The 9410-nt window shown below is 34.9% G+C and overlaps 1 long non-coding RNA gene across 1 annotated transcript; it reads left to right on the forward strand.

Annotated features, from left to right (window-relative positions):
- On the forward strand, positions 1-7681 carry LOC134251487 (uncharacterized). Its single transcript, XR_009988750.1, has 3 exons — positions 1-39; positions 7195-7417; positions 7577-7681. It is a non-coding gene; the product is annotated as an uncharacterized LOC134251487 (long non-coding RNA).
- Positions 7682-9410: the final 1729 nt, after the last annotated feature.

Consider the following 9410-nt stretch of genomic DNA (forward strand, 5'->3'; position numbering starts at 1 on the left):
CTGATGGATTGGATCTTTGTAATAAGTCTTTGTTTACTGGTAAGCTTTCTTTTTTACAAACTTCAATTCTATTTTCTTTGAACAGCAGTTAATTTTTATTAGTGAACACCTTGTAAATGCATCTGCGATAGAGTTAAAGAATGAAGCTTGTTCTAATCTATGTTATACAAAGATAATTTGAGGCAGTTTATGCCTTTGTGGTTTATAAGAAAATACGTCCCAAGTTATGTTGTATTGTATAACATAGATTAGAATAAACTTAGTTTTAATTATTCCTTATGATTTCAATGTAGACAATAAGACAATTGTTTCCTCAAAAAATATCTTCAAACTGATTATGTTTTAGAAGTAACGTCAAGCAGAGCAATGCGTTTTTGACGTAACTTAATGCAATATAGTGAAATTTGTTATAAGATATCAACTAAATATTTTATCCAATGAAATTCCGTGTTATAAATCTAATTGAAATATTCCTGTATGAGTGATTTTGATAAAAACATAGAGCTGTATTATCTGTTACATTTTAATTTTATGATCCATACAATGGTGAAGAAATTTTTGAGTTTCTTTGTAACGAACCTTGATCGTCAATATTCCAACTTACATAGAAACTGACTAGCATAAGAACTTCAATTACAAAAATTGTGTTGTTAAATACTTTATAGCTCACTTGAGATAAAAGCTCAAGTGAGCGTTTCTGATCACCCAATGTTTGTTTAGCTATCCGTTATCCCGTCTGTAAAACTTTTTACATTTTCATCTTCCCAAGAAACACTGGGCAAATAGTAACCAAATGTAATGCAAAGCATCTTTGGGAGAAAGTTGAGTTTTAATTGTTAAAATGACGCCAGGGTCCTGTCACAAAGGGGATTATCATGACAACATAAAAATATGTTCAGATATAGGGCATTTAAAACAACATTCTTCTCAAAAACCACTGATCCAGAAAAGCTGAAACATTCGTAGAAGTAGCCTGTCGTAGTTTTCATTCGAAATTGTTCAAATCATGACCAAGTTTAAAATTGAAATTAATATATAGAAATTCTAAACAAAATCTTCTCAAGAACCACTTGGCCACAAAATTTGAAACTTTTTGGCAGCATCCTTGGATAGTGTAGATTTCAAATTGTTGCAAATTTGACCCCAGTGAGGATTGGACCCCAATTGAGAAGCCAAATTTAACATTGAAATATATAGGAATTTTATTCTTTTATTCTTCAAAAATGTTCATCTCAAAACACTGGGTAATCAGAACCGAATGTGGAAGTATCCTTTGGATATTGGAAATTCTTAATTGTAAAATAATTACCCCTGGGGGTAGGTGGAGCCACAATATTTGTTAGAAACGGGGGATCTTGTAAAGAAGGAACAGTTATTCAGTATTCGATGTGGCAGATGGGCGTTTTCTTAAAAGATGGTATAGTAAAAGAGTATTTAAGGTGCTCATGTCTATAATACGTTTTAAAAGCTAAAGTTACAGTTTAGTCAAAATTTTTGTCAATGTTGACTTAAGAATTTCTAAAGGGTATATAGCTCAAACTATACTTTTAGAAATGCCTTTGATGTAAATTTTCAGGCTAAAGAAAATTCCTTTTATATTTTAGAAAAAAAATTAAAAATGGTTAGTATACTCGCACTTTCTAAAGAAAGTTCGGGTTTATTGTTGTTACTCATGTCCGTCCGTCCGTCCGTCCGTCCGTCCGTCCGTCCGTCTGTCACACTTTTCTTCCCTGAACTCCTCCTACATTTTACACAGTAGCTTATTCATCTTTTGGGAGATGGTTTGTGGGGTCATGTAGATGTGCAGTAAGGTTTTGGAATTTCGATTTTGCCCCGGGGGGTCAAATGGGGGTCGAAAAATGACGTTTTTTAAGCAAAAAGCTCCGTCTTCCCTGAACTCCTTCTACATTTTACTCAGCAGCCTAACCAGCTGTTGGGAGATGGTTGGTGGGGTCCTGTAGATGTGCAGTAAGGTTTTGGAATTTTGATTTTGCCCCAGGGGGTCAAATGGGGGTCCAAAAATGACGTTTTTTAAGCAAAAAGCTCTGTCTTCCCTGAACTCCTTCTACATTTTACTCAGCAGCCTAACCAGCTGTTGGGAGATAGTTGGTGGGGTCATGTAGATGTGCAGTAAGCTTTCAGAATTTTGATTTTGCCCCAGGGGGTCAAATGGGGGTCGAAAAATGACGTTTTTTAAGCAAAAAGCTCCGTCTTCCCTGAACTCCTCTTACATTTTACTCAGTAGCCTAATCATCTTTTGGGAGATGGTTGGTGGGGTCATGTAGATGTGCAGTAAGGTTTTGGAATTTAGATTTTGCCCCAGGGGGTCAAATGGGGGTCGAAAAATGACGTTTTTTGTCCAAAAAGCACCGTCTTCCCTGAACTCCTTCTACATTTTACTCAGTAGCCTAACCAGCTTTTGGGAGATGGTTGGTGGGGTCATGTAGATGTGCAGTAAGCTTTCGGAATTTTGATTTTGCCCCAGGGGGTCAAATGGGGGTCGAAAAATGACGTTTTTTAAGCAAAAAGCTCCGTCTTCCCTGAACTCCTCTTACATTTTACTCAGTAGCCTAATCATCTTTTGGGAGATGGTTGGTGGGGTCATGTAGATGTGCAGTAAGGTTTTGGAATTTCGATTTTGCCCCGGGGGGGGTCAAATGGGGGTCGAAAAATGACGTTTTTTGTCCAAAAAGCCCCGTCTTCCCTGAACTCCTTCTACATTTTACTCAGTAGCCTAATCATCTTTTGGGAGATGGTTGGTGGGGTCATGTAGATGTGCAGTAAGGTTTTGGAATTTTGATTTTGCCCTGGGGGATCAAATGGGAGTCGAAAAATGACGTTTTTTATGCAAAAAGCCCAGTCTTCCCTGAACTCCTCTTAAATTTTATTCAGCAGCCTAATCATCTTTTGGAAGATGGTTGGTGGGGTCATGTAGATGTGCAGTAAGGTTTTGGAATTTTGATTTTGCCCCGGGGGGTCAAATTTGGGTCGAAAAAATGACGTTTTTTTATGCAAAAAGCCCCGTCTTCCCTGAACTCCTCTTACATTTTATTCAGCAGCCTAATCATCTTTTGGGAGATGGTTGGTGGGGTCATGCAGATGTGCAGTTAGGTTTCGGAGTTTTGATTTTGCCCCGGGGGGTCTAATTAGGGTCGAAAAATGATGTTTTTATGGAAAAAGCCCCATCTTCCCAGAACTCCTCTTACATTTTATTCAGCATCCTAATCATCTTTGGGAGATGGTTGGTTGGGTCATGTAGATGTGCAGTTAGGTTTCGGAATGTTGATTTTGCCCGGGGGGGTCAAATGAGGGTTGAAAAATGACGTTTTTTATGGAAAAAGCCCAGTCTTCCCTAAACTCCTTTTTTGTTTTAAACAGTGGTCTTATCATCTTTTGGGAGAGTTCACTCTTTTGAAATTTTGTTAAAACATCAAGGTCAAGGGGTAAAAAAATCATAGCATGTTGGGAGCCTCTTGTTATGGGTAATGTTCACTTGAAATGTGAAAGTCAAATCTCTTCTCAATGAAAAGGAAATACAACATTAATGAAAACTAAGTTAAACTTCAAGGTCAAGGTCACAGAGTCAAAAAGTCATGATACATTTTGGAAGGTCTTATCACAGGTAATATGAATGCCCTTTCATTTATCTTTCAAAATGATCAATTCAAAGCAATTAATTTTTTTAAGGAAATTAGGTCAAACTTCAAGATCATGGGTAATGAAAATCATAGTGTATGTAGAATGGTATTGTCCCATTTAATACTAATACACATGTTTAATATAAAAGTCCTATCTCTTCTCATTCAAAATATACGACCATGATGACCAAGTTTAAATTTATTGTGACAGATGGGCAGATTGACAAACAAATGAGATTTAATGTACCCTACCTTTAGCAAAAATGGGGACAATAAATGTCTTCGCTGTTCTTGAGAAGAAGATTTATGTTGGAACAAGATGTGTTTGTGAAACACTACACGCCCGGCGGCAACCAAGTTAAAAAAACTTCTTTTAGCATATTGATCACAGTCAAGGTCACAAGGTCATTGACCATGGTGTCATTCGAAAGAACTTAATCAGTGGAGTATGCGTACTAAATATGAAGTCCCTATCTCCTATGGTTCAAAAGTTGTGGCAAAAAGTGTAAAGAGCTATTTTTAGCATATCCGTCACAGTCAAGGTCACAAGATCATTGACCTTGCCGTCGTTTGAAAGGACTCTATCGGTGGAGTATGCATACCAAATATGAAGTCCCTATCTCCTATGGTTCAAAAGTTATGACAAACAGTGGAAAAAGCTATTTTTAGAATATAGGTCACAGTCAAGGTCACAAAGTCATTGACCATGGTGTCATTTGAAAGAACTTAATCGGTGGAGTATGCATACCAAATATGAAGTCCTTATCTCTGATGGTTCAAAAGTTATGGCAAAAAGTGTAAAAAGCTATTTTTAGCATATAGGTCACAGTCAAGGTCACAAGATCATTGACCTTGATGTCATTCGAAAGGACTCTATTAGTGGAGTATGCATACCAAATATGAAGTCCCTATCTCCTATGGTTCAAAAGTTATGACAAACAGTGGAAAAAAATATTTTTAGCATTTAAGTCTTAGTCAAGGTCACAAGGTCATTCACCTTGAAGTCATTTGAAAGGACTTTATTAGTGGAGTATGCTTACTAAATATGAAGTCTCTATCCCTTATTGTTCAAAAGTTATGGCCAAGGTTAAAGTTGACAAACAGACAAACAGATAAACAGACAAACAGACAGGACAAAAACAATATACTCCCGGGATCTATCGATCCGGGCGCTTAAAAAGTACCCTGCATATTTAAATGTAAATTGGTTGAAATTAGCCCAGTGGTTCTTAAGAAGTTAATATGAAAAGTTTGCAGATAAACAGATGGACAGAAAACAGTATGCTTATAAATAGTTAATCAAGGTGCTTTGGGTAGCAAAATAAAGCTAAACTGGTATATCTAATTCATCCGCAGAGCTTAGTATATTTCAATATGCACAACCTTTTCAACTCTTATAATTATATTTCAAAATTTATATCACCATGTCTCATTCAAGGGAGAACTAGAGATATGACCAGATGTATATCTGTTGAATATAAAATATGTACATGTATTCTGTGTTTTTTTTAATAATTTGTTTGTTTGTTGTGACAGCAACTGTTATGGCAGCTTTTGGCAAAGGTTGAAGTTTCTCAAATGTAAGTCAAACTCCAAGGTCTAGGTCAAAGGGTCTAAATTGTTGGTATCAAAGGGAAAGTCTTGTCACAAGGAATACACATGTGAAAAAAGGGAGAAATCCCTAGAACTTCCTCACCTGTTCAAAAGTTATTGCCAAGGTTAAAGTTAAATTGGATTCAACTCTAAGGTCTAGGTCAAAAATAATTATACCTGTTGAAAGTTCACAATGATTACACATGTAAGAGCATGAAAGTCCTAGCACCACCTGTTCAAAACTTATGCAAGTTCAAGGTATTTTCTTGTAAAATTGGGTCAAACTCCAAGGTCAAGAGATCAAGAGGTCAAAATTGGTGGTACCCATTAAAAGGTTTTGCCAAAAGAAATTTACCTATGAAATATTGAAGCCATGTGTATAGTCCAATCCACTTAAAAAATATGGGCAAGGTTAAAGTTTCCAAAAGACAGTGGACAGACAAAAATACATAAACATAGGAAACAAAATATGTATAAATAGTCAAATGAAAAAAATTTCTACTATTATGGAGTCATAAGATCAATTGTCATTTCAGGTACAGGGAGTCAGTGGCTAGGGAGATCAGACCCCCCCCCCCCCCCCCAGGAATTAGCAGTTATTTAAATAAGACTATACATGTACTGTAGAGAATAAAAATGACTTTGGACATCCCCCCCTTAGAAAACAGGGACTCCACCATCATTGTTTTTATTATTATTTTTTATTTCCATCTCAGGAAATCTTGGGCTGATTTTTTTGACTGAGGTGTGACACCCCCCCCCTTTCTGAAAAAAAAATTCTGGATCTGCGTCTGTTATATACTGAATGTCCGCAACGGGAGATAACTTGACAATGTGAAATTTGTCGACTGTGGCATGCGATGATCTTTGACCATGTTGACCCTTTTTGAACTTCAACCTAACCATTTGCATTTATTTATTTTTATGAAATCTATACTAAATCTTGTACTTACCGAATGTCATAGGTCGTGACAACGAATTCATGAAATATAATTCAATTAAAACACAAATGATTTTAACTGACCACACTGCATCGTCAGCATACATGTGCTAAATAATCTCATTCGACAAACTTTGCTGATTCCGTTGCCAGTATGAATTGGCCGAGGTGTGCCGAGAGGTGATATCTATAAATATGGGAATGGATGACGCAAACCCAATGTGAATGTAGAAAATAAAACTGTTTAGTACAGGAACAAATTTCAAACTATCATAATAAACTAAACTATGTTTTTTAAAAAATGTGAGAGTGAGAGAGAGAGTGTGTGTGTGTGTGGGGGGGGGGGGGGGATAGGCATTGACAAATTAATCGGGTTGTATTTTCAATGGGTTTTTTTCCCGACCAAATACTAAAATCAGTTTGCACATTTTGATAAATTCATCAAAAACGCTTTGTATTAAAATAATATTTTATGTCGTTGAGAAAGTAAATTTAAAAAGTTCCAAGTTATGGGAAAATTATTTATAAGTAATTTACTTCAATCATTAATTTATTCTGTTATTTCAGACTGGTTATGAATTAAGTATTTTAAAATACATATGTGAGGCTCAGAGTTGATATGGTCATCTGAAAATTTTATGTTCAATTTGACGAATACATGTACGGTGATAATTATACAATTATTTTGACTTCTTCCTTGGAAAGTCCAATATGAATGAGTGTATATTTAGAGGCAAACACCATAGTGCGGGTATTACTGTCTCATGACAGCATCTAGTTTTTATTTATCGATGATAATTCGATGATTCAATTCAAGCGACACCTCGCCTTTCCACTTTAAATTTGAAGCAGTGCATAATAGATAATGTCTCATCTTGCAGAATTTCCTGTAACAAAATGAAACTTTTAAATAAACTTATATTATGTACTGCATTAAATTTAGCGTAAAGAGATATGTTTGATGAAGTTATTTTCATTTCTATTTCTTTTCTTAATCTTTAATAATTTTTTTCGGCAATTAAGGCTTTAAATACGTGTATGGCATGTCCTGCGTCAATAGAAACACTAATCTACGTCCCATCCTGCCCAAAGACTCTCGAGGAATGGAGACTACGAGCAGAATCCAAGAGGTGTTCACATGTGATGCAGAACTGCACAAGTCAGCAAAATTTTGTCTATCACTGTGTGATCAACAATTTCGCTAATGCAACAATGGAGGTTTGTGCAAAGGAGATCCACATCATCGGTAATAAAATTTTATTTTCTGTGAAAACTATCTACTGAAAGAAAATGTTATCATTTGAATTAGGAAACATTTCTAAGCTTAATGTATGTCAATTTATAATGAGTATTAATTGGAACATGTATCATGTGTATACGGTAATTTTCTAAAAATTTATTGTAGACAACAGATGTACTGAGTTTAATATCAAAGCCGAAAAAATAATAGAAAGCTACACAAAACGATGTCAGGGATATTGTCCATTTAAATACAACTCTACAGAAGCCTATAAGTGTATGTATAAAAGAGTATCCTTTTCATCGACACAGATAAGGCTTAACTGTGTTAGTGTTGTTGTAAAGCGGTAGTTTTGTTATATCTAGGTCGGACTTTCGTTTTAGTTCCTGTTGGCACATCAAACGTTTTTCGTTAAGCATTACTTTTTTGAATTCCTTTGACCTAATGCACTATATCAGAAGGGTATTCAAAGATGTGGAATCAGGTGCTTAGGAGAACCAAACATCTCCTGTCAACATGACACGTCCGTTGTGAGTACAAAGTATTGAACGAGAGGACACACTATTCTGTAGTCAAATCAAGTATGACAAAGCATTCTTAGAGTATGACAAAAGCATTCTTAGAGTATGACAAAAGCATTCTTAGAGTATGACAAAAGCATCCCCTTTTTCTCCTGTTATTTAATAAGACTCCGTATATAAAAAATTTTCCCCAACGTGTGGGTATTTCGATAATTGCTTGTTTATGACTAAAATGTCTTGGATAAAGTCGACCTACCTTACAAAGAAAGGCGCATTTCAATGTTACTAGATATACATGCATGCTATGCTAATTTTATACATGGTTAAAAAGAATTTTGAGCCAAAAATCAAACCTAGTGGAGCATTTATTTATTGCACCATGAACCCGATCGTAAACCCAGTTATGGTAAATTAGAAATGCGAGTTTTTCAAAAATCAATGAAGCGGAAAGAAATACAAATTTGACTTACTTCTTAATTCATCAAGATAATCCACACACAATAAGTAGGCTCATGACCTGCCAGCGTCTAATTGATATTAAAGGACATTTAGATGATATATTTTATCTGTGAATATCTGTATCATAAGACATCAGTAAATTTTACTGCGTTATTATGGAATATTGATAAATGTTAAATTTTATTGAAACAGATCAAATGTGTTATCCAGAAAATTACCAGAAAAACCCCAGTGGACATCCATCTAATAATACTGCAACATGGTAATGTTTTACGAAAATTCCTATTAAATTCAAAAACAACATTATCTCCTCTTTCCTTGAAGTAAGATTTTCTTAATTATCTGATTCAGTCATTCATAGATACTCTTGAGGACATAAGCAGCGTAGCTTGACATTTATTGTTTTTTCTCTGGGTTTGAGAAGTTAAAATTCTTAAAAGAATTTAATGACTGGACCCTTTTAATAGCTATACATGCTGTTGTGCACTACTTCCAAAATAATTAGACAAACGAAACATCTACACTATATGTGTAATAAGGTGCTTTAATACAAGTATTATTCTCTGAAAGATTTTCATCATTTTTTATCAAAACTCCTGGTAATGCATTCCTATTGTTTGTTTACACTAACATCTGACATCTGACACCTCAAACTTAAATATAGAATATCTCGAAAATGTATCAGAAGATGTCACCTTGCGTTTTTCCTTAAAGAGTTTTATACGCTTGATCATTTGTGTAATTCATCTGATATTTCTTTTTTTTTTAATTTCAATGTATTTGTTTTACAGTCCACCAAAAAATCAGGAACACATGTCCGCAGATTCAAACTTGGATATAATTTTTGGGATTTTATTTATTCTCTCCTTAATACTTGGATTCATATCACTGTTCATAATGCTTAGATACAAGAGAAAGATAAAGAAACTTAAAGGTATTTAGATTTATTGATACCAGTTCTGATTTTAATTTTTTTTTATTGAAAAGATTCATTAAGTAATGTACTGTTTGGGTTCAGG

The sequence above is a fragment of the Saccostrea cucullata genome, unplaced genomic scaffold, assembly GCF_032062105.1.
Source record: "Saccostrea cucullata isolate Sc308-1 unplaced genomic scaffold, CSIRO_AGI_Scuc_v1 ctg1633, whole genome shotgun sequence".
NCBI lineage: Eukaryota > Metazoa > Mollusca > Bivalvia > Ostreida > Ostreidae > Saccostrea > Saccostrea cuccullata.